This window comes from Camelus bactrianus, chromosome 17, assembly GCF_048773025.1.
Source record: "Camelus bactrianus isolate YW-2024 breed Bactrian camel chromosome 17, ASM4877302v1, whole genome shotgun sequence".
Classification (NCBI taxonomy): domain Eukaryota; kingdom Metazoa; phylum Chordata; class Mammalia; order Artiodactyla; family Camelidae; genus Camelus; species Camelus bactrianus.
In genome coordinates, this window is record NC_133555.1 from 14,831,769 (window position 1) to 14,859,002 (window position 27,234).

Here is a 27,234-nt window from a genome sequence, read left to right on the forward strand (position 1 = left end):
CACTTGCTTCAGTTTTTTGCTCAGAAGCCTCATTCTCAGTGAGGCTTACCTAGATCACCACATTAAATATTGTCATGTGGCCCTGCGCATGCATGTGTGAGCGCACACACGCATTCCTGATTCCCTTTAACTGTGGTTAGCTGTTTATAGTGTCTGATCCAGACTGGGACATCTTTCAGAGTTAAGGAGGTGCTATTAATGGTTATGTTGGGACAATGAGTAAACCAAGCCTGCCTTGGGCAAGTGGACATAGACCCAACCTGCTCTGATTTCTTTTCCTCTTAGCATTTATTGCCTTTTGGCATATTTATTATGTGTTTTAGTTACTATCTGCCTCTCCCTCTTAGAACATAAGCTCCATGAGGGCAAGGACATCAGTCTCTTATTTATTGACGTATTCTAAGTGTTCAGAATAGTGCCTGACAGCCTGGCACATTGTATATTCCCAGTGAATTTTTGTTGAATTGAATGAATAAGTGGTACGGGGAAACCAAAGATGATCTCAAAGCTCCTTTAAACTTTAAGCATGACATGAATTTTTCCGTTCATGTCTGTCAAAAATGCTTATACAAATGAATGAGATGATTATGAATACCTAAAATTTGAATCAGAGCCATGATACTCTAGATTTTCAATAACGGATGTGGAAGAGATACTAATGGATGATCCAGCTCGCTCTCTCTTTCAAAATAGCAAAATATACACATTATTGCTCCCAAGTTATTTCCTGTTCTCCATTCTTGAATGTCTCTGACTTGTTCTTCTTCATTTTTGAAAAACTCCTGTGGAAAGTCCTCCCTAAAACGTTGTTTTCCTCAAGAAAAATACACACACACACACACACACACACACACAAACACACACACACACACACACACACACACACACACACATCAGTGCAGCTTGTTCCCTCATGTTATTACTTCTGTGCTTTGTACATGTCCTAGAATTGTGTATGTCTTGTGACGTATGCTCTAGCACGTCACCTTCCAGCTTATTGTTTATATCTTCTATACGGTCTTTCTGTCTTTCAACGGACTGTAAGTTTTTTAGAGACAGGTGCTCTAATTTATTCACTTTTGGCTTCAGAGCAAGTGACACAGTACCTTGCGTAAGGTGGGCCTTGTATATTTACAAATGTGAGTTAAACTGCATTTGATTCGCTGACAATATCTTTAATCTCATTAACCACTCCACCTGCCCACAATGTGCTGTACAACTGCAACAGTCCAGCTAAACTATACAATTTTACATCACTGTGATATCAAAGGCCCTTTCTAACATGACATGTTCACTTAGTAATGGTTTCTTACCCTCCAGCTGATCCCACTCCCAGCTATAAATGATCTTCAAACTGTGGTTCCCATATTAGAGAGGGCTACTGTTTTCAACATTACAGGTCAACAGTCTAAACTGGGTTCTTTTATTTACTAGTAAATAAAAGAATTTTTAAAGTGAATTTGAAGCCATCAAGTATAAGCAATGTCTACATGAAATCTACAGTTATTTCCCAAACATAAGTTTCCATACATGTGGAACACAGACACATGTGCATGTACGTGTGTATCTGTCATCCCTAGAGCATAGGAGGATAGATATTACTGAAACACATCTCCTAATTCCTGTGGATTATTTTTGAGCTTGTAATATTTTGATGACTGTTGGCCAAGTCCTTCTGGACTCTTACTGGACAGTTTGTCCATTACTGCTTATATATTGTGCTTCTGAGCTATCGACCACATTTCATCCTGAGATGCTTTTACCGTGTGCATAGTTCTACTCATCTCTATTGAATTTTGGATTATACTCAATTTCTGCTGTGTTCTTTAGCCAGAGCCAGTTCTGTTTCCTACTTCCAAGCCTCCTTTGGATCTGAGTCTTTCAACAGTGAAATGCCCAGAAATAACAAAAATACTTAAATATCTTAAATATAAATAATTTAAATGTTATTGTATGAAGACTCTCCAGATTCGCCATTAGATGTCGAATAGATCTTATTTTGCTCAAATCTATGCCCAGAGCCTTCTGTCATGAAAGCGTCTAGTATGAATTGGTGGTAATCTCCATCATTTAAAAATCCTCCCCGACTTTCTCCATCAGATAATATAATATCTGCATCTTTTACCCCATTCTTTCCCAGCATGCTTCTTTTGTTCAGTTTATAATCAGACAAGTTATATGACAGTTACACTTGATTCAAAGTGTGCTGACTCCCTTCCTCATTAACAATGCCAGATTCTATCCCCTTAAATCACTATTCCAAGGGGGAAGGGGGAGAAATAGACAAACGTTACAGAAAATCACAAAGAAGAGTTTCTCACCAGGCTGAGTGTATCATAGGATGATCTCCCCAAAACCCCAAAGCCACCAGGGGTCTGGTGGAAACAGTTGCAAGAGTCAAGCCCTCACAATTACCAGAAATTCAAGCTGCCTTATGTATGTGTGGAAAAGATGTGTAACATACTTGCTCTGTAAAGCACCTTAAGGATAACATCCTGTTCACTTTTCACTCAGATGATATCTGTATTTCAGCAAATGTCAGCAAGTCCACATACTTTGGCAGAGCAAATGTTATTTTGCCTTTTATAACTGTCCTAAGAGGAATTGTGCAATCCTATAGATTATCACAGGGAGCTCTTGTTGGCACGTGGCCAAGGCAGAATGCTCTTCTCCGGAGGAGGCAAATTGTGAATTAGGTTCACTGCTGGCAAATTGCTTTTTTGTGTTCAGTTTAGTTTTCAGGATTTTTCCTGAGGGCTCATCCGGTCTTGCTCAACTAACTGGTTTAACAGATCAGCTAAAGTTCAAAAGCCCTCAATCTTTCCAAGATTTCAAAATGTCTTTTGATTCAACTGCTGATTAGGACAAGGGAGAGTAACAAACCTTTTACAGGTGTTAAAATCTCCAAGACAGACATGGTGTAGAGAAAAGGGCAAGGGAGGAGTTAAAATAAATTACACCAGGCATAATTTTACCCAAATTTAGAGGGGAAAGAAAGGGGAGAGTAGGAAGCAGCTTTTAACTTGTAAGCGGAAGTTACATTCTCCGGGCAGTGACTTTTTTTTAAATATGCTGGACCATCCATGAACAGCAATAGTAATGTAGTAACTAAAATTGAGGATATCTGTTCAAGGTAAGAAACCAGGAGCCAGGAGTACAATGTTCGGGAACTCGGTTTCTGCTCACACAAACTCGCTGGATCATTCGGCTATGAATAAACTCAAGATCCCAGATTGAATCCATGAGTAAAACATTTCTGGAATAATACAGTTTATAGATTTTAGTAATAAGCCTGAAGAGTGTTTTAATTACAGTTAGGTTTAGCTACGTAAGACACGCATGCACACACACACAAAGAAAACAAATTTGAGTAGTTTGAATGAGGTAGAAATTTATATCCTTCTTACAGAATAGAATTCTGGATGTAGGTAGTCTGATATGTAGAGGAGAGTTCCCTACTCACCTAAGCACTCTCCGTCTTTATGCTCCACAGTGCTATCACAAAGTGGCTCTAAATCTCCCTGCTGTCTCATGTTCCAAAATGGCTACTGTAGCTGTTGCCTTTATGTCTGACTTCTAGGCAGGAGAAAGCGGGGAAGTGAAAGGCAAACACCTCCTAGTTGAGTCAGCTCTACTTGGAGGACCTTCCTAGGAGAAATACACTACTGGTTACCATAACCAGTAAACATACTACTGGCTAGATGCATGGAGGCTGCGAAATGCAGTCTTTTAACTAGACACTTTTGCCATCCTACCACAATATTGGTTCAATTACAAAAATACAAGGAGGGTGGATATTGATCAAGCAGCTTCAGTCCGTCTCATGGGTAAAGTAAAATTTTCATGAAACTGGATAGGAGACACTTTGAAACCTATTAGCTTCTTTTAACCATTACCTTATATAAATATTTCACAAATTATTTTTCTTAATGCAGATGTTTATTTGGTTCTCATTACTTTATGACCAAATGATCCCCTTCACAAGTAAAAGGATGTCATACAAGGTGACATATCACTGACTTCTCATAAAATGATAGTGTTACCCTCGACACAGGTCGTGAAATTTAAGAGGACACTGAGAAGGCTCATCTGACCAAAACCACTCATAATACATTGCCTGAAACATTCATTGTGAATGCCATTCCCTCCATCAAGATGGTGTTCTTATAAAAGGTCTTTCTTAAAATGAATATGCATTACTTGGAAGGCGTAATCTTTGCCCCATTCAATATCCATTAATCTCTTTCTCTTTATTCGTTTATCAAATTAAGTATCATCATGAAAAACAGAGACCAAGGCTCTGAGGGAACAGGTACCCTTAAAATGGATACAAGTCACATACATCTTCAAGAAGAAGATACGAAAATGTCAGAGTAGGAAGGGGGTCCTTTAGTGTCATGGCAGAGTGTGGACATTAATTCGTGTGAAAAAGAAATAGAAAGTTGAGAGAATCCACATAGCAAGAGAGAACGTGTAGTAAGAGTTCCATAATTATTTTTGAATCAATGAATGAAGTAAAATACATGCACAGCATCATTGTCAGTAAATCTTTCTGGTTGACTCTCAGGTAAATGAGTGAGTAGATGAACATATGCATAAATCCTCAGGTGAAATTATCAGTGAAGATTCCTTTATTTCATGATGTTGTTCACTCAGCACAAGACAATTAATGGATAAAGCTTTTCCTCACTTGACCACAATCAAACAGGTATACCTACCTTACCCTTAATGACGTACCATATCATAACTCTGAGTATGCCTCCGCACCCCCCGCCCCAGTCTGGAGACAGTGTGGTATGATGATTACTAATATCAGCTACTGTTTCAGGAAACTTTGAATTCAGCTGCTGCATCTCCACTTACTACCTGCATGGCTTTGAGCATGTTACTTAACTGCCCTAAACCTCAGCTTCCCTATCTTTAAAATGGCAAGAATGCAGTTGCTTCCCTTGTGAGTAATTATAAGGATTAAGTGAGGACTCAATGATGTCAGACACTGTTACTAGTTATTATCTGTTGGGATTTAAGTTTTGGTATTAGAGTTCTCTAGAGAAACACAACCAATGAGGGGTGTGTGTGTGTTTGTGTAGGGAAGGCAGCAAGATAGAGACAGAGAAAGAAGGATAATTATTTTAAGAAATTGGCTTATGTAATTGTAGGGGGTTGGTGGGTATGAAATCTGTAGAGCAAGCTGGTAGGCTGGAAATTCAGGCAAGATTTGTTGCAGTCTTGAGTCTGAAAGCTGGAAATTCAGGCAGGGTTTCTGTGTTTCAGTCTTGAGGTAGAATTGCTGCTTCTGGAAAAGTCAGTCTTTGCTCTTAAGGCCTTCGACTGATTAGATGAGGCCCACCCACATTATGGCGGCTAATCTACTTTACTTGAAGTCACTGGTTTAAATATTGATCACATCTAAAAAATACCTTCACAACAACATCTAGACTGCTGTTTGACCCATCAACCTGGGCACCACAGACTAGCCAAGCTGACATACAAAATTAACCGTCTCAGGGACCCCATAAATATGACCCCCTTCTCCACCTGGATTTTGAACAAATAGAGAAGTAAAAGATTGGAAAATCCAACTGTAACTCAGATGACAAGCAAAGGCTAGGATGGAAGCTGGGGTTTATGTTTGTAGGCAAGTGGGTGCAGTAGAATTAGGGACCCCTGCCCCACCCCCTTCTGCCAGCTAGGTGAACACAAGCAGCCTGGGCAGTGCTGCCAGGCAAGACTGACAGCACAGGGGAGCTGGAAGGAATGCACATTTCTGCTGACAGGTTCACACTTGGAAAGACAAAAGGAAAGAGTTACTTTTCTCAAGTTTTCCAATCATATAAGTTTCTACAGGTCATTGGAGTAAAGGCAGTCAAGGGGCAAAGAGCAAACCCATCTGTCAGTTACATGTCCTGCATAGGAAGGTATGGTCAGGAGTCAAGAAGGATTATTTCATCTCCCAACTTCATTCTCTCCTCACTACCACCCTCATTTTTCTTATTAATGGAACAGTGCTGTTTATTCTTGCTATCTGGGCCCTTAAAAATTGTCTGTGCAATGGACACTCTGGAGACTTGAATTTAGAGGCTTCCAAAACCTAAGGAAGCTCTGCCCAAGACTCTTCCAGGACCCTATATAATCCTGTACTTAGCAACTACATGTTTCCTCTACCCTGGGAACCACCAATTCCGGTCTCCACCCCCAGCTCCCACCCCCACACCCGCTAGCTTCAGTTGAGAACCAGCTGGGGTTTAAAGTGTCAGACCTGGTTTAGATCTCTTGACACCTCCGAAACAAATTCCCCTTCACTTTGGAAAACTGCTCAGAAGCCCTCAGAGCCTCAGCCAACTTCATACTGAAGGACTCAGACATGCCCAGTGTAGGGGAGATGGAATCTTTAGGGCATCCTTCCCTCATCTGTAAGGAAATCTGAGGGGCTGAAAACTGACGTGCTAGCCTCATCTCTCTCCCCTTGGCCCAGAATCCAGGGTTGCTCACTTCCAGTTCACTTGAAGCAGCTTGCCTTGGCAGGACTGGTATCTTGTGTCAGTCAGAGCTGGGAAGTGGAAGTTGCCTGTTAAAGGCAGATGAAAATTTAAAGTGATCTTTGGCTGACAGATGGCTTCAAAATGTTTGGTGCCTTTGGATCATTTTTCTGTGATCCCCACGTGAGAGATGGGAGCATGGGTCTCCACCACCGCCCTTTATTCCAAAGCCAGCAGAAACTGGCCAGGCTTCACATGTATCTGAAGGACTTCTTTTCGTTTTCTGTTGAGGTGAGGAGATTCCTGAGTGATCTCTAAGATTCCTGCTGATGGGGAAAATCAGAGAATCAGTTTTGGATGCAGCATCTGCCTGGTTTGGGAGGCTGTGTGGAGTCAGGGAGAGAACATGGGCTTTGGAGTCTCTTCCCACTGAGCAGCTGTGAGATCTTCAGCAGTTGATTTAATCTCCGGGAAACTCATTAACCTCTCTAAGCCACGTTTTGAAGGCACTCTAAAGCTGACATTTTGGAGCTAACTTTTCCCTGGCAAGAGAAGTTGTCTCCTCAGAGAGAAAGAACTACTCCGTTGTTGTTTAAATGTGAGATCTGCCGTATGTCCTGTGTGACCTTGAACAATTGCTTAACCTCTCTGGGCCTCAGTTTCCTCATCTATAAAATGGAGAAAGTAGAACCATCTCACAAGATATTGTCTAGAGAATTAAATCAAATAAGAAAGTACTTAGGAGTCCCCAGAAGATGGGCTTTCTCATCCTTCAGTGTCTGTATTGAAGGCTGACACTTGAGGAACCATCTCTGGATTTCTTGATTTGTTTGTTTGTTTGTGTCCAGTATCTTCTATTTTTCCTGTATTTGTCCAGGATCCTCATAAGAAGATCTGGAGCAAAAGTAATCTGCTTGATTTCCTGGCTTCAATTTGTTCCTTAGGTTCTTAGGGGAGGATTTAAGTAGACAACGTGGAAAGTTCCTCATAATTTTGTCTAAGCAATTCGACACTGATCAATACCAGCAGCAGTTCCCTGAACCGCACTGTGATTTTTTTTGACTGCTATGCAAATGGATCACACTGACCAAGAATGAGCAGAGCTGCCAAATACTCCGAGTGGAGTTCATCCTCATCAGGAAACACCAAGGAGGCCTGGAGCCCCCACCGAAGAGTGGTTTATATCCAAAAAGCTCATAAAGTAAGAGCATGTTATGCCAAAACCAGACTCAAATCAAGTGATAGTGATATTGGTCAGCAGGGCAAGAAGTATCGTTAGTGTTGGGGTTTGTTTTTTTTTTTCATTTTTTAAAAAAGTATTGAAAGCCTTTGGCCATCTGCATGCTCATCCACATAACAATATTTTTAAAAATACTAAGAGACTGTATTTCTTGAGTGATTAATTTGTCTGAAGTGCTTTTCATACATAACCTGTTGAATCATCATAGGAGCAGGCGTTGCATGTTCCCATTTTTAAGACAAGGAAATCGAGGCTCAGGAAGGGTTGGTGACTTTGCTACAGTCACACAGCTACTTGCTGGCTCATTTTTACAGCCTAGATGTACCACCTCCAAAAATAGGAGCTACATTGATGGAGATGTTGGACTTTACACAGGCTATCTGAGTTCACTTAATGTAATGATCTCCACAGACCCGTAGGATGGTATTCTTACTCCAATTAGAGGTGAGGAAATTGAGGCTCAGATAAATGGCACCCTTTACCAATAGCACATAGTAAACAAATCTGAGAACCTAATCCAGGGCAAAATAGGACATCCTGCACTTCAGGTAGACTGTGATGACAGCGTGTACCTCACACACACAGTGCTTTGTCGTCACGGGAAAGGGATCCACAGGAAACCCAAAGCCGTCAGCACTTCTACAAATTACACCCCGCTGTCCCTGACCCAGAGCAGATTCCCCCAGCTAGACTTACAGAAGGAACCAGTGGCATTCATGAAATACTCCTCAGCCTCTCTGTTCTGCACCCATTACAGGATGATATCTCCAAGCCCCCAGAGAAAGGGTGGGGCTTTGTGATGAGTGCTGACCCATGACCTTAAGCAAATGCCACCTGTGTCACTTTGAGCCCAGAGCATTTCGTTGTCAGCATGAGACCATCCATAGCTCTTGCTGGTGATGTTTGAGGTGGTAGCGTCTCAATCAGTTTGTACTGCCGAGTGACTAAGCTAGCAGAGCACCTGTCCCAACCCTGATGGACATGCAGACTGAGCAGGAATGAAACGTCTGTTATCCTAAGCCCTTGTGGTTTGAGTTTTTGTTTTGTGACTGATACAGAGCCAGACCCAAAGGAGCTTTGTATACCTCCCAAGGAACCTAGCTGGTGCCAGGACTCTCTACATGCAGAATCATGAACTCGTGTTACAGGGCCAGGGTAAATAAGCAAAGCTAAAATAAGCATACAGTTGCAGAGAGTGGAAGGGACTGGCTCAAGCTGGTGGACACTTGCCAAAGAAACATGGTCTCCCTCTTGCCAAATCTTGCAGCTTTTCCAAAGAAGCTGGATATTTGTGACTTTTCTTAAAAGATTAAAAGACTGTGGGTCAAGTTCACTCAAGAGTTTTTAGTTTGCAACTTCTGTGTCCTCTGTCTCAAGTTCACAGTCAGATTCTTATCTGTCAGCTGTAACCCAGAGATTTAGAGCTGGTTCTTTGAGTTCCTTGTTGTGTGATGTTGGATATGTAAGTGATGTCCTTAGTACTCACATCTGTAAAATGGGTTAAGTGGGAGAACACTGATGATTCTTAATCTTTCTGAGGTACTTCTGCCCTATAAAATCTCATATACGCACAGATGCAACATCTTATTTACGAGTTTCATGATTTCTGGTGGTGCTATAGACCTCAGACACTAACCCCTTCCTCCCTGCAACAGATCCTTGAAATCAAAGTTAAGGATCTCTGGGCTATATGATTCCAAAGGTTTCTTCCATCCAACAATATGTCTCATTTTAGCAGGAGGAATAGGGTATTTTTATTCCCATTGAGGATCCCCAGCCCTTCTTCCTCTTAGGGAAGCCACAACTCTGACGTAGTAATTGATGATGATCACTCAGAATGATATTCTTGGGGGTGTGGGTTTTGTCGTGATGTCTACAGTGAGGCGGTGCCTCTCACCCTGATACACTATGGTGTATCTAATCAGAGGGAGATCTGATATGCAGTGCATGCATTTTGGGGTCTGGCTTATGAATTTCTAGGTTCTAATATAATTCCAGTGGTTCGAATTTAGTTATCTTTGGCCTCCTTCAGATTTATAATCCAAACCATCAATGCAGTGCTGCTTTTAAAAATAATCTTTCAGAACTCACATCCAAACTGACTCTCTCTCGGTGCCGATGATGGGTGGTTGCCTTTGACAGTCTGGGACGAAGTCTTTTTCTGTGGTCACGTTGTCAGTTCTAGTCTATAACTCTGAAAAATCCATCCAGACAGGCCTTCAGATGCATTTTTCCAAAGGAGCCATTGTAATAATCATGGGGCCAAGAGCATGAAATCGCCATATTGCATGAATGAAGCAAAGTTTTCTTCCAGGTGGGCTCTGATTTCTCTCCCACTGATAGCATGTGCTGTTAATGCTTTCGTCAGTAGCACCTTTTACTGCCTGCCTTTCATAAAGGAGGATTTCCACCCCATTTGTCAGGATTCTAGATGTATGAAGCCGTTTTCTCTGGGAATCCCTTGATGTGGTTGGAATGAGACTGAAACTTCTATTAGACAATCATTCAGCTGAAATAAAATTTATCATAAAGGGCAACCCTAACATGAAATCTTTATACGTAACAAAGAGGTCTTAATTTGAAACAAAAAAGCCCAAAATGCAGCATTAAATTATGTCAGGAAACAGGCCCAAGGCCATATGATGAATTGGTCGCAAAACCAAAACATTAAAGCTAGAAAGAGAAAATCAAGTAGTGTTTTAAATTGGTATTAAATTAATTCAAGCAAGGTAGCTACCCCAAGATGCTAGAAATTTCTGGAAGTAATCTGAATCTTTTTAACTATCCTGCCAACTTCATATAATTAGCCAATCAAGACAATCTGTCCTGTCTCATTACTCAAGTTCTTGGAATGTGTGTTCAGTTCAACAAATATTTGATGGGCCTTCTATGTATAAGACAGCTTACAAGGTCCTGTAGGGACTGCCAAATAAGGAGCTCAATATTTAAGGAAGTAGTTCCCTAAAGCTGATGTGTAGGCTGGTGACATCTGAGTCATTTCAAGGGCTCTAAAATTACAGATTCCCAGGCCCTACCCTGTGACAAAAACAGAATCTCCAGGTGTAGGAACAGGAGTCTGTATTTTAACCACATTCATTAGATAAAACTGTTACAGAGCAGGTTTGGGTCCTACATAAGTCAGGACCTTGCCATTGCAAATGACAGGCATCTAATTCCATCTGGCTTAAAGCAAAAAGGGAATCAGTTGACTCTAAGAATTAAAAAGTCCAACAAGGAAATAGCTTCAGGCACAGCTGGATCCAGGTGTTCAAGCAATGTCAACAGGAATTGAGTAGCTCCTTCATCTGTCAAGTCTGTTTTCCTCTGCATTGATTCTTAAGCACAACCTAAAGCACCATAGGAAGTGGTAGTAATAGTAGCAGTAGTGAGTAGTAGTAGTAGTGATGGTAGTATTAGTTGCAGCAGTAGTAGTTGTAGTTGTAGTAATAGTAGTATTAGTAACAGTAGTCACAACAGTAATAATGGATTCTTTCTTTGCTCAGGCACTGCACTTTACCTGTATCATCTCATTTAGTCTTTATAATAATAATATGAGGCAGGAAATATTATCTCCATTTAACCCGTAAAGAAACAGACACTAGAGAAGTGATTTATCCCAAATCATGCAGTTATAAAAAGAGATAGAAAGGGAAATTGAACCCAAAGCTGTCCAGTTGTACCTTTCACTGTTTTGCCCCTTCTCCTGTACATAGTGGCAATATAGGCCAGGGATAAGTCAATAAAACACTGAAAGAAAAATTAGTGTCAGAAGGCAGAAGGGCAGGCAGGTATAGGCTTTAAGTGTACTCATAAAATGCCCCATCTACTGTCAGCTCTTGGTAGAGTACATTTGGACAGGCCTTGAACTCTGTGTTGTGGATGTTCCCCCAGTTCATCTAATTCACACCTCCTACAACTGGAAAGCTCTTTCCAGTCCTTCAGCACAGCTCAAGGAGATCTGCTGAAGCACTTGAATCCATGCACAAAATACATGTACAGGACTCATGCTGAACTTGTTTTAGCAAAGAAGGGCTGAGATGTCACAAACAGAGAAAGTGATTCCAGGGTTGCCAGAGACAGAAGCCCGATAAAGCCTTTGTGGCCCAGCTGATAGGAGCTGATAAGTCCAGGACTGGTGATCTCAGTACAGGAAAAAAATGAAAAATAAATGTAACATGTAGAAGCACGATTTAATAGTAAAAAGGATATGAACCATGAAGACAACTTTTTTTTTTTTTTTAAGTTACGGGTGACAGTGAGTCCAAGATCTCTGACTTGGACTGTCGTAAGAAACTGGCAGATTGTGGACCCCATGAACCATGCCTCCTGGCATTCCCACGTAACACTACTCTGGGCTTGGCGATGTGACTTCATTTCATCAATGGGACATTAGTAAGCAAGACACAAGTAGAGACTTGATATGTGCTTGCATACTGGGGTTTGTCCTATTGGAACACCTTCCTGGACCACTACCTTGAGACTGTCATGCTGTGAGTAAGCTCAAGTTGACCATGAAGGGATAAACCAAGATATCCCAATAACCAGCCCCAACCAATCCCAGATTCTAGTAATCTTCCAGCTACATGTAGGTACATGTGTGACCCCAAGCAAGAGCAGTAGAAGAATCACTCAGGCAACCCACAGAATCCTAAAAAATTATAAATCATCATGGCTTAAGCCACAAGTTTTGGGGTGGTTTGTTATGCAGCTGTTGTTAACCAAAACAAACCAGACTGCTTTCTTCTAGCTGGTAATATAATCCAGTGTTCAATCCGTTGTCTCTCCCTCCCTTCCCTGGCTGCTAGGAGTCTCAGAGCTACGTTTTATGTTCATTTCTGTGTCTTTCTTCAACCAGGAATTCTCATTAGAATTTATGCATTTCTCTGGCAGATTTCTGTCTTTTCTATTAATTGATTGGTCTTATCATATCTCAGTTTTTTTCTGAACCAACTAAAGTTACTCTTACTATGTATATCCATTTGTTTCATTTTTTAGATTCCCCATATAAGTGATATCATACAGTATTTGTGTTTCTATGTCTGACTTATTTCTCTAAGCATAATACTCTCCAAGTCCATTAGTACCACTACAAATAGCAGAATTTCATTCTTTTTATGGCTGAGTAATACTCCTTTGTGTATGTATCACATCTTCTTTATCTATTTGTCTGTTGATGGCAACTTGGTTTGCCTCCATATCTTGGGTATTGTAAATAGTGTTACTGTGAACATTGGGGTGCATTTATCTTTTTGAATTAGTGTTTTAATTTTTTCCAGTTAAATACTCAGAAGTGGAATTGCTGGATCATATGATAGTTTTATTTTTAGTTTTTTGAGGAACCAGCATGCTGTCTTCACCAATTTACAACCCTAACAACAGTATACGAGGGTTCTCTTTTCTTCACATTCTTGCCAACATTTGTTATCTGTAGGCTTTTTGATAATAGCCATTCTGACAGGTGTGAGGTGGTACTTCATCGCTGTTTTGATTTGCATTTCTTTAATAGCAATATTGAGCATCTTTTCATGTACCTGTTAGCCATCTGGATGTCTTTTTTGGAAAAGTATCAATTCAGGTCCTTCTGCCCATTTTTGATTGGGTCAGTTTTTTGATACTGAGTTGTACAAGCTGTTCATATATTTTGGATACTACCCCTGGTCAGTCCTATTATTTACAAATATTTTCTCCTGGTTCATAGATTGTATTTTCATTCTGCTGATGGTTTCTTTTGCTGTGTAAGAGGTTTTAAGTTTAATTAGGTCACATTTGCTTATTCTTGCTTTTACTTCTTTTGCCTTAGGAGACAGATCCAAAAAGATACTGCTACAATTGTTGTCAAAGACTTCTGCCTATGTTCCCTTCTAGGAATTTTATGGTTTCAGGTCTTATATTTAGGTGTTACACCATTTTGAGTTTATTTTTTATGTGGTGTGAGGAAATATTCTAATCTTATTCTTCTACACGTAGCTGTCCAGCTTTCCCAGCATCACTTATTCAAGTCTTTTCTTCATAGTATATTCTTGCTTCCTTTGTCATAGATTAATAGTCCATAGGTATGTGGGCCTATGACTGAAGTAATTCTTAAAGCAGTCAGAGTATATATAAAATAAATAAAATTCTGTGGTTGATAAGTAAGACAATGACTGAGATGGAAAAAATAATAAGTAAGTACTAATATATGTGAATTCAACTAAATATTAACATATTTTCTGAGTCAGGTCCTGTTCCAAAATATATACAAGCAGCCAATTCTTTAATTATCCCAATAACTGTGTACAAGTACTGCCATCTCCCATCTTACAGATGAAGAAACTGAGGCACAAAATTTTTGTGGTTTGCCCACTGTCACACAGCTAGAAAGTGACAGGGGCAGGGTCCACCTCAGGCCTGCCCCAATCAGAGTTCCCATTCACAGGCATTCTAGAGCACTTGTTTACATGCTTTTTAAATTGTGTTTAGCCTATTTTGTTACATGTAAATTTAAAAGGGAAGAAATGATCTTCCATGTGCTTTGAAGTACAAGAGTTATCACCAAGTTATCAAGTAGTTTTATAAAGAGAGAAAAATAGAAAGTTGGAAATGAAGCCTCTGTCACCTAAATTGGGTAAACATTGCATTCTTAAGAAAAATAATTTTTCCACATTCAAAACAGAAATTTGCACCCCAGTTTCTGATGCCACAATCATTACAGTTATCAAAGCTGTTTCATTCTCCTCATTTTGTCCTTTGATACATGCATGTTCTTTCAAATGTCCATTCTCAGAGAGAGAGAATACTTTCCTAAGAGTCTATCAGTATTTCAAAGAAGTACACGTATCTTGTAAATATAGTCATACTGCCTGCAGGTGGTCCTCCAACATACAATCAATGCATTCACACGTTGATTACCTGAAAGCACTCAAGAGCCAAATATATACTTCGATATGTTGACTGAACAAGTGTTGGAAATACTCTGACTTACTTTTTGGTTCACAGAGCTCTAGTATCACCAACTTCGCCTGTAAAATAGAGCTTATTTAAAGCTTGAAATGCTTTATTGGATTTAGATATTAAGCTTCTGTTTTCAAATAAGTGCAAAATGGAAAGCAATAGTATTGATTCTAACGATCAATTTTGAAAACTAATTAAAACCATAAGGCAGAAAGAGTTCATAGGCATGCCAAGTGTGGAATGCTTTTAGCCTCAAAAGGATGCTCTTGCTCTTGGTTGGTCAACTGAGAAGAACAACAGAATTGTTTTTATTTTCTTTTCCTGTTGATTCATCATTATTGTAAAGAAATGCAATTGATTTTTGTACGTTAATCTTGTAACCTGCTACCTTGCTGAATTCTTTGATTAGTTCTAGTAGTTTTTGTGTGGACCTTTTAGGGTTTTCTATATGTAGTATCATGTCATCTGCATATAGTGACACTTTTACCTCTTCTTTTCCAATTTGGATCTCTTTTTATTTGTCTCTCTTGCCTGACTGCTGTGGCTAGGACTTCCAAGACTATGTTGAATAGGAGTGGTGATAGTGGGCATCCTTGTCTTGTCCCAGATTTTAGTGGGACTTTTGAGTTTTTCACTGTTGAGTACTATGCTAGCTGTGGGTTTGTCATATATAGCTTTTATCATGTTGAGTTATGTTCCCTCTATACCTACTTTGGTGAGAGTTTTTATCATAAATGGGTGTTGAATTTTATCAAATGCTTCTTCTGCATCTATTGAGATGATCATGTGGTTTTTGTCCTTTCTCTTGTTGATGTGATACATTACATTGATTGATTTGCATATGTTGAACCACCCTTGTGTCCCTGGGATGAAACATACAGTCCACCAAGACTGAATCAAGAAAAAACTAACCACTTGAACAAACCAATCACTAGAAATGAAATTGAATTAGCAATGAAAAGCCTCTCTACAAATAAAAATTCAGCACTGGACGGCTTCACCGGGGAATTCTACCAAACATAAGAAGAAGAACTCATACCAGTCCTTCTCAAGCTCTTCCAGAAGATTGAAAAGGAGGGAATTACTCCCAAACTCATTCTATGAAGCCACCATCACCCTGATACCAAAAACAGGCAAAGACACCACCAAAAAAGAGAATTATAGGCCAATATCACTGATGAACATAGATGCCAAAATCCTTACCAAAATATTAGCAAATAGAATCCAACAGCACATAAAAAAGATTATACATCAGTGAAAACAACAGAATTTTAAAATATGTCTTATGGAACTGTGTCACTGAATTTTTATATCCAAAAAGTGAAACATGACCCAGAATTTTATCATTTTTATTTTTTAGGTTTTGAACTGAAAGTTCAGTTTAAATATTTCGTTCAGCTTAAATGTCACCTTTTTAAGGGAGACATTAGCTTTCCTGTGTCCTTTATGTACATCCTGCCCAACGACAGGTGACTGGCCAGGTTCACCTTGCGAGATGCAGTCTATCTAAATGATTCCACTCTCTAATCCATGATACTGGTTTTCAGTTGCCTCAAGGCAATTTGGAATTAAACAGCCCAGAAAGGTGCAAAGCTGCTCTGTTCTGATGTGCTCCCAGCCATCAGGTTCTCACAAGGCTTCTGGGCCTACAAAGCAGACACCCATCCATTCTGCCCTCCTTTCCCCTCTCAGTGCTGATATGAACCCTACCCTACGTCCTGGCTTCCTCCAGGCTGCATGTGAGAGTTTTCAATGCATGAGGACAACGCCCTCTTTTTCTTCTAAGATACTAAATGACAAACACACTGACAAAGATACTTTGGTAGAGTTCTGTTAAGTGTTCACTCTTAATATAGTGTGAGAAGTCTTTGCTAACATAAACATAGCACTGATAAAGTACCATCACTGGGAGGGTCATAGTTAATAATTTACAACTTGGCCACCTCATAAATAATTGTTAATCTTCTGACCTCTGTGTGCTAATGGTGAGAATTGGGCTTTTCCCAGTTTCCTTTTTTGTTGTTTGTCATCCTTTCTTGCCTGTTTTTCCCCTGGCATCAGGAGGTGGTTTTTTTTGTTTGTTTGTTTGTTTCGGTCTCCAAGGATACAAAGTTCTGTTTAGAAGCTGGTTCCTTCTTCCCAAGGGTAAGAGAATTAAAAGGAAGAGAAAAACTATCTTTTTTTTTTTTTTTTTTTTTTGAAGTATAGTCAGTTTTCAGTGTTGTCAATTTCTGGTGTACAGCATAATGTTTCAGTCATACATACATATACATATATTCTTTTTCATATTATTTTTCATATTATGTTATTACAAGATACTGAATATAGCTCCCTGTGCTATACAGTAAAACTTGTTGTTTATTTTATATATAATAGTTAGCATCTGTCTTTATTTTTAAACTATGCTTCACTGTTCTCAATACTGAAGAGAGCAGTGTCCTCAATTGGTGAGGAACAAATGCAAGAAAAGTTAAGTAATTCCCCAAGGTTGCTGACAGCTTTCGCTTCCATCCTAGAATTCAGACCACAACAAAGAGCCATTTCAAAGTTACTACACTACAGAGTTCTCAAATTTTAGTTAATAGTAAGTTTTTTTCTGTCTACCCCAAGTCCACTGGGTACCAGAAAATTTTTCTGGAAGTGGAACAAAAAATAACATTTTAAGTATATATTCTTCCTTGTGCCCCCAAGTATAACTTACTATAAAATATAATATTTGAAGAGAAAACAAAGATAGCTCCCCAGACTTGATTGCTTTTCCAACGTGGTTTTGGGAATTAGTGGCTTAATTCAGACCCCGAGAATCTGCTGAAGTTTTGTGATGTAAGCGAAGTCATTGACAATTGGGGAACTTTTTCTTCTAGAATTATAGCTACTCTTTTGAGGGTAAAAGGTTGCAAAGAGGGTGAAGATCTCCTAAAATTGCTCTGCTGTGTAATTTGGGGAAACTTTAAAGATGAGTAAAATAATCCACACGTGCAGGTGCTACTGAAATCATGGATGCTAAAATCGTGGTAGTTTTCAATCATCATGGCAAAAATGATTACACAGAAAGGTGACCCACAAGCTTTAAAAAGGGTCAGAGATAGGATAGAAGTAATTTTCTATGGCTGCTGACTTGCGCTCAGGAGGAGATTCTATTTTTACCTCCAAAGAAAGGGCTTTTTTTCTTCCTATAAACTTTTTTTTTTAATCCTAAATTGAGTATGATAGCTTTGTCTGGGTTGAGTTGAAAGGAAAATAAAAACCTACCAACTGATTTCACAACTCAGTTTTTCTTGTAAGGTCACTTAAAATTGTAAGTATTTCATCTGACCGATCAGAGTCTGTGGGAAGATTAGAAATCCCAAAACCAACCACTTTTTTGGATCTAAAGGCAAAGACAATTTTGTTGAGCCACCCTGAGGGGAACAAAGATTTTGAATAGTTTAGAAGTGGGATGTACACATATTAATGGCTTATTTAATCCTCTTTACTCCTCTCCCCATCTACAGCCCCCCAAAACCCTTCCATGACCCCCATTTTTGCCACCGTCTCCCACTATCCCTGCTGTAGATCCAGAAAATTGGATCTGCTAACAGTGGGGTCTATCGTCACAGATAGAAGCCATCCAGAATGGTGTAAAGATGTAGGTTTAAGTCCCAGTTCTGCCTCCTGTTAGCCCTGTAACATTGGCAGAGTCGCTTCCTGAGCCTCAGTGTATTACCTGGAAAATGGAGAAACTGTAATTTCTAATTATGGGGGTTGTTCGTAGGATTCAATCACATAATCCATATAAAACTTTTGACATGGGCCTAAAAGGTAGGAAAGATTTAACCTTGGTACCTGATCCAAGTCTGAGAGTAGCCATAATGATCACAGTACCTAACATTTATTGAGCATGTGGTATATTGTTCCCTCATTAAATACAATGCTAGATTTTTGGACAGCGTTGTCCACTCTTCATTCACACTGAGTTTCCTGTTTATTTCAGTTCTGAAGTCTTTTTGCTTCTTTTATTTGCACAGTGTTTTGACCTAAGGCCAGGACCTGACACTTGTCTATACGAAAGCTGCCATCATTAGATTCGGTTCATTGTTTCAGCCTATCACGTTCCGTCTGCATTCTATCTGTATAGCCACAAGTTCATTCAGTGTATCTTGTAAGTCACTGAAAGTCCCAATGGGGAAAGGGGTGCCCTTGGATCCACCTGGCCCTTGTCAGCTCAGCCCAGTTGGAGCTCCCAGAGCCTCCTTTGCACAACCCTCCAATATTGAACACTCAAGAAAAGGTCAGGTTCTCCTTTGGTTTTCCCTCCTGAGGGTCTCTCTGCTTCTCAGGGCTGTGACAGTGGAAGACCCATCTCAGCTCTACATCCTGAGAAGCCTCAAAAGGGCCTCCTTCCCTTCTCTCCCCTCTTCTGCTCTCTTTGGACAGTCCCTCCTCCCTGCACCAGATAGAATTCATTTCCAAACTCCAGACAGATATTAATGTTAAGGAAACTGGAAAAAAAAAAGATTGGATTGCCTGGAATACCTTCAACCATAAATTATTATTAAAATACCTCCAAAGTTCTTCCTATACTTAACTCAGCCTTAGGAATACCAAAAAATTGTTTAGTAAGAAAGATATTTAAGTTTGGTAATATTCACAAAGAACTGTAGTCTAGGTTGAATACCAAACACTGGAAAATGTCTGGGGACATAATTGAGTGGTTTTTGAATAATGGAGTATTCTAGTAAGACTAATAGCTCTACACAGAATCCTATGTAGAAATTGCCAATATAAGAGCTTATTTTTCTTTCAAAACTTGTGATTTCTTGGAATATCACTCATCGATTTAGTATAGAGGATACCATGTGAATAACCTCAACCTTCACTTTATTTGTAAGAATTCATCATTAGCAGTTGATGGGGCCACTAACGTCAGCTTTTCCTGCTCTGGCTTTGTTCTTGACAAGCAGTAGCACCCTGGTTTTCTTTTGTGAAACTTCTCTGGCCAACTCTGTGACTATCGAACATGGTGCTCGACTATCCTATGTAGGAAACAGATCTACCACATTGTTTCTAGGGGCTTTCAGCCTAGTCATTGACTGTGTGTTCCATGATATAGTTAAGTGGTCCCTTTTTTGGATCCACTTAGCAGTCATTGTTTGTGGATGTAGACCTTCAGCAAAGATATCAAAGACAGAGTCATAAGATACTTAATGTTGTGTCTACACATTGGCAAAAACCAAGGTTCCAGGAGTTTCATTGGTTCCTATTCTTTTCAAACTCCCAGTTGTTTAATTGAGACTTTCCAATTAGTTATTAATTTTGCTTATTAACAATAATTATTTTGCTTGTTACTGAGGAAATTTAACTGATTGGCAAGAGAAAATAGGCTCCAGCTTGATTAGCTTGACCCCAAAATGTTTGACCGAATGGCCCACATCATGTCCACTCAAGGCGTTAGGCTCCCTCACTTGCTTTTGGGCTCCCATCTTTTTGCTTTCTCTATATGCATGGCCTGTTTTAAGCTTACCCATAGTTATCTGATTGGATTTCCAGGGTTTTGGTGTGGGACTTCAGAGAATTTATCAAAAAAAGTCCACCAAACCACATAGCTTTGGTTCTAGATCCCAGACTAACTTCCAGTCCAGGCAACGGGGAATTTCTCTTAGGCCTTATGTCCCTATTATACAGAAATACTTTCTTTGGTACACACAGTATTTTCTCTTAAGTATTTTTAATTAGCCTATTCATTAAAATCTATGGATGTCAGCTTTTAGAACTCTGGATTTCACTTTTTTTTAAATAGCCAAAAATATTAGGAAAGACTGAGGCCATGTTTCTGAATGACAGTCCTTTCAGTGATCACACATTGTCCACTGGGCCCATCTCTACCCAGTAAGTTTTGCATCTTTGCATCTAGCTGCCTGGCCCCGATTGGCATCTGAGTCTGTAACGTCTCCTCTCCATGATCCAGATGAGCTCAGCTGAGTACTAAGGTTTGAGGCCAAACCCTCATCCAGAATGTAATTCCCTTGTGGATCCACAGGAATAGTGGGTGGTTGGTTAAGGACAGGATTCACAAATTCAGTAATCTGGATCCAAGTCAACTTTTAATTTTTTCTTACATCCATTTGGTTATGGGTGGGGTATATGCTAAACAGCTAAAACAAAGAAACAAAGCCATAACCACAACAAAAATAAAGTAGCTCAAACAAAACAGAGGTTTATTCTTCTTTCCTGAAATATTCCAGAGGCCAGCACATGGTCCAGGTTGCAGGGAGCTCCCATCCAAAAAACCATCCAAGCATCCAACCTTCTTCCTTCTCTTGCATGGCTCTGTCAACCTCTAGTGTGATTTCTCACCCATTTGGTGAAAGGTGGCTCACGTCACACAAACCAAGGTCCAGCCCATGTAAGGGGAGAAGAGAAAAAATGAAGAGGAAACAAATTGCATTTAAAGAGGTGTCTGGAAGGTACGCCCCTTACTTCTGCTCTGACTACACTAGTGGTGGCTTAGTCACAAGGCCTCACTGAGCTGCTCAGAAGCTTTTGTAACATTTCTGGTTGGCAGCCATGGGACCCGCCGAGAATCCATAAGACTCCATGACTAACAGTAGGCCAGAGCGCCTATGCACTGGAGAGCGGGCCCTATACCCTGCCTGAACAACAGGCCTTGCAGAAAATATCGGGAGACAGTAAGATCTTACTTCTCAGAGACCACACACACAAACACACACACTCTCACAAACACACCATCACAACCACCCCCAGCCAGAGCCATCAATCTATAAGCCCTTGGATGTTCCCTTTTTTTTTTTTTTTTTTTTTTGAACCAAATAGCTACACATAGTGAAATCACGAGGAAACAATCTATCAAATGTGGATTACACACCAAACTCTGACTCTCAAAATCTCTTTCCAACTCTTCCTTCACCTGACAGGCAAGACTCATTTTATCAGGGTAGAAGTTACACATTTTCTGAAATGCTGAGAGTGGAAGAAATCCCTCTTCATGGGATTTTTATCTTAAAAAAAAAAACAAACCAAACTCCAAAAACAAACAAACAAAACTGTCCTGAAAGAAAACTAAAGCTCATGCCATACGTGTGTGTGTGTGTGTGTGTGTGTGTGTGTGTGTGTGTGTGTGTGTGTACAGAGTGTGTCATAACCATGGGGAAAGAGGAGAGAAAAAAGTGCAGTTACACAATGATCGCCCCCCATGGGTTCTCCAGATCTTTGATCAGAGTTGCTCAACAGTTCGTTGGATCCGCAGGCGTTCTTCTCCAATAGCCTACTTGCACACACCATTTATTTCTCAGAACTTTAAAGCTACCCCCTAGAGTTTTAATTCCACCGAGAACATTTTAAGAAACTTTGCATTTAATGCCAAACTTTTAAGATGGCTCAAAGAACATCTTTATTTTCTATTTACAAGGAGCCATTGCTTTCTCATTTTTTCATCCTTTGTGCTAGTCCCACACATCTCATTTTCAGAGCCACAGCACACAAGATAGATGGAATCACCATGGCTCTGGTTAAAGTAGGGGTTGGCCACCTGGAGCTCTAACGACGGACCCTCCTTGTCATCTCCCAGTGAAGTCCTCAAGGCCTCTTTGGGGAGCCCTCATCACTCTGTGAACACTATCTGATAACCATGCTGACTCTTTGTTCATGGCCTGAGGTTCAAGAATAGGAGAGAGAAGGGGGAAAAACATCCAGGAAAACACATGCCTTTTCTATGTAACACCAGTGCAATTTGACAGTTCTATTAATTCCATAGTGTAGAAAGAAACCAGCCTGATCACACATGATGGGGACAAAGCGGTGTGTTGTTAAGAGGCTCGTGCAGTTTTTAATGCCAGACTTGCTGGCCTCGTGTTGTCACGGCCCTCTTGTAACTTACACCCTTTTATAATGTCAAGGAGTTGCTATGTCGGGATGTAGTGGGATCATCACAGTTTATTAAATAAGAGACTGTGGGAAGCTCCATTTCCCCATCTCCTCCGTAGGAGGAGAAATAGGACCGCCTTCTCTGCTGGACCACTGGGCTCTCTCCCTGGCTCCTTTGACTTCACCAGAGAGGCCTTTCTGACCAGCCTGTTTAAATAGCACCCAGCTGTCCGGGCATCGCTGTTCTGGCATTACCCTGCTTTCTCTTTCACCCAAGTTCTTACTACCACTTGACATCATATGTATTTATTTATCATCTCTCTCCACAACCAGAATTCAGCCTCGTGAGAGCAAAATCTTTATTTGGTTTTGTTTGCTATTATCCCTCTGGAGTCCAGCAGAGTTTTTTGGCATTTAGTAGGCGGGCAGTAAAATGAGTTAGCTGTTGAATGAACCATGAGATTATTGTGAAAAAGAAAAGAATATGTGTAAAATGTTCCACAGGGCATCTGGTGCATGGAAGGGCCAGTACAGTTAGGTATTTGTATTGTTGTCAGTACCTTCAACACCAGGACTCTTAAGATGATGGTTGACTTAATGATCTCACCCGCCTCTTGGTGGATCTCCTTTATATGCTCCCCAAGTTACAATCTAGATAGATTGCCACAACACCAAGAAGTATAGGCAGGTGGTGTGGCATTTCAACTTTTCTAAAGCCATTATGTGAGGTGCAAAATCACAGATAGTTTGAGTGACCCTTGAAGATTCCTTAGGAGGACAGTTTCTGCTGCCAGGTTTTACTCCAACATCACAACAGATCAACAATTCTTTGGTTGAGTATCAGACGGAGTATTTGACTTGTGTTAGAGTCTATACTGTACCAAAAACAATAATAAAAATTTAAAGCATTATCATGTTGAACACTAGTCTGTGTCAATGTTAGAATGTTTCTTAACAGAGTGAGATTCTCATAGGATGAGAGGTTCTTGGGATCTGAGACCAAATGTAGATGAAGATTCCCATCTCTTCTGAGTCACTCCAGACGTGCCCTCAGAGACTTGAAGGCCTGTCAGAAGTAGGGTCACTGTTCCTCTCTGTGTTCCTTCTGTCTCGGTCTTTCTCTCTCTCTCCCTGGCCATTCCCCCACCCCTTTTCTTTTTTAGGGAAAATGGTATGAATTAAATGTGTGCGTTAATCGAATCATGAGCAGTGACAAAACCTGTTATGCTCAGGACATTTTCTAGTTGGAAGGATCTTTTGAAGACATCTTACCCAATCTTTTTCACTTTACACAAGGTCTGTGAGAAAGTGGTCGACTGCCTAAAAGTACACAAGTTGTAGTACTAGAACCAATTCTGAGGCTTTCTAATCCAGTGACTTCTCCATCTCGTTCGACTGCCTTCTATTATGTCACTTGTAACACTTTCACTCTCCTTTCTCCCTCTTCCATTCCTGAAACCGTTCTCCATGGAGAAGCGCAGCCACCTTGAGTTCCTCGACCTCTTGGCTCAGGGTTCAAGCATCCTTGATAAATGTGGCATGATTCTTCCCTTTGTTTCCTCTGCAGTCTCTTGCCCCTTCCCCACTCCCCCAAGTCAGCTGGATTTCCAAGAAGCCTCTGGAGCTCTGACTCACTGCTCTGTAGTTGGGCCAGTGCCCACCTCCTCCATCCTTGGCAGCTACTGTAATTCCTGGTAGGAAAGATCATTCATGAAGCCCCTGGCATGAGAATCATGACAACACACGGCGTCAGAGTCTAATATTTTATTTTTGAGTCATGTGGAGAGAGGCACCTTCCTCACACAAAGACCAGGAAATAGATCCAGATAGACAGCACAAATGGATAATGAAGAGGACTTAAGAGACTCCAACAGTATAAACAGAACTGCATTTTTAAAATAATAAGCATTCGCATATAAATGCCAGATTGTTGTTGCAGATTAGATCGTGGTTCACAGTGACCTCACATGGCACTTACGCCCCGAGGAGGGTTTTGATGGGGTGAGACATTACTCAGAACAATAGTTGGTTGCCAGAAAGCCAACAGAGTTTTAGAAAATGTTTGCTCCCTTATAAATCAGACCCTTCTTTTGTGTTTCGAGAGGATCCATTGGGCTCGTTCCCCAATGATCAAACACACATCCTCTGCCACCATCAGTCCACATCACCCCCATCTCTCCATCTCTCCGTCTCTCCACTCCCCCCACGTCTCTCTCACACAGACACACACACTCAATGCTCTTTTCAAAATTTTGCTGACAAATTTATGCATCCCATTTCCTCTTTCTCTAGTTGTGGTCTTTTAAGTACTCTGCAGGACTAAGACTGTGAAGAGAATTCTAAAAACTAAGGAGGAGACACCTGGAGCAAAAGCTAAATTGGAGCAACGCTCTCTGTAAACTTCCACAACGTCATCTGAGTGTCTGGGTGTTAATTACGCAGTGCCCTTGGCCCCCAGAGTTCTCTTTCCTTTTGATTCCTACTAGTGATTTTAAATCTCTCCACGTGTTTTACACACTCTCCCCCCACCTCTCCAACCCTTCACCATGATACTCATTCAAGTGGGAGGAGGAGGGGCAAAGAAAAAGAGAAAACTGAGTATAATGTCTATCTGTACAACCCTTCCTTCCATCTTTTGGCTTATGCCTGAGATAACAACTCTAATGGCCTTTGAAATTCAAGTGGATTTGGGTATATTTTAGTAAGTACCTTTACAGTCTGACTGATGACATTTCATGTCTTAAAATAGTTCTTCCCCAGTGGTTTCTTCTCCTAGCGATGGATGGAAAACCTTAATACATGAGGATATCGTAGAATAAGTGGGTAATAATCAGCAGAGACACAGGGTGATGTAGAAATCAAGTGTGTGTCTTATTTTTAGAGTGTTCCTCTGATATGATTCCTCTTAAAAACATTTCGAAGTGTTAGGATCTGAAACCATCGCCATGATTTACTGAAGTCATGGAGAACACATGTGAGTCTTGTTTTGAAAATGACAGCATGCAGATACCATTGCTTTTTTCCCTCCCCTTTGGGTTTCTTACAGAATTGGTGGGCAAAACCAAAAGACCAAGATAAATTCTCCTGGTACCCCGCTGTCCGTGTTCAAAGGCTGTGAGTATTTGGTGTACATGATCTATGTACCAAGGTGATATTCTAACAGAGACAAATTATGTTCAAACATCTGAAAGTCATCATTTCTATGCATATGCAGACATTTTGAGAAAAATCTACAAGAGGATCAAAAACAAGATTAAGCCACATCTGTTTGGGTTTAAACGACATTGTCTATGTAGTTCAAAGTTGTTTCCTTTTGTATAAAGACAAAACCTGCCCAGCTGTTTTTTATCTTAAATTCTTAGCCTTTATCAAAGAAGTGTTTTTATTGGCTAGCCAGTGTTATTTCTAAAAGTTGAACTCGTTAGGCAAGGGGGCTAAGAAGAAAAAAAATATGCTGTATTGGTCTTGCGTCTCTCCCTTGAGCCTTTCCTTGGCACTCCCAGAAAACTAATACAAGTGTTTTGTTCATTTCTAAATAGAAATGCTGTATCTACTGCGTGTCACCATGTCATAAATTAGGTATTCCTTCATTTTATACAAGTAATTGATTGCAATCGACACTGATAAGAAACATGAAACAAAAAATGAATCCTCAAAGGCATGAATTATATAACAAATAAGCATTTAACTGCATGAATGTTATGCACTGTTGAACAGGGAAAGGAATGCTTTTGAAAGCTGCCATCATCAGTAAATAGTCTTATTTAGTAGAAACATGGGTGTAGAGTGATACTGCCCTAGCTGTGTTTCTTTTCAACATCTAATACATTCCTACGTTAAAAATCACATCTGATTACAAAGTCCTTCTATTTTATGAGGAATAGATAAGCTCCACTATGAAGCACCACTAAATGGGTTATTAGGATGAAACTTGAAAGCGAAAAATTAGAATGAATCAAAGGAATATGATATGACAACCAAACCTTTCTAAGCAATCGCTTAGCTGTTTTCTGGTTAGATGATTGATTCTTTCTGTAATTTCCAGTTGCATTTAGCGGAATAACTAAACCACATAATACAGACAGGTAGGTTTCCATGAACATACACACAAATGGATTCTATTGTTCTTCCCACGTGTCAACAATCAGCAGATAACTTTAAGGAGGATATTATTGAAAAAACCTTTTCATTGTAGCCTTTCCAATCAGTTCTCCCTTACACACACACAGAACTATTCTTTTTCCTTTCCAAACAAGGATAGTTCTAAAGCCTTTGTCCCTAGTTTGTGTCAAAGAAGTGGCTCCAGTTTTCCCTACTTTCGATTGCCATAAAAACATACCTTTGAGACTAAAAAACGTCCCATGTGCAAATGCAGAAACCACTGTACTTCTTCACTCATGGGGTTTTATCTGTTTTTTCTTGTTTCCTTAGTACATTCAAAATACTCAGTTTAACGTAGTCCTTGGGCTCCAGTGTCATCCTGCTTGACTTCAAATCTTAGTTTTGCCACTTACCAGCTGAATAATTTTGGCTACTTAACCTTAGTTTTCTCATCTCCAAAAAAGAGGTCATCATATGACTAACTTCCACCAAGTCATTGGAAGGATTAAATGAGAAAAGACAAGAGAAGCGCTTAACAGAGTGCTTGGCTTGCAGTGGCTGCTCAGAACAAACTTTTGCCACCATTATTCTGCAGACTGGTTTCAATCTTCTCTCTGCTCC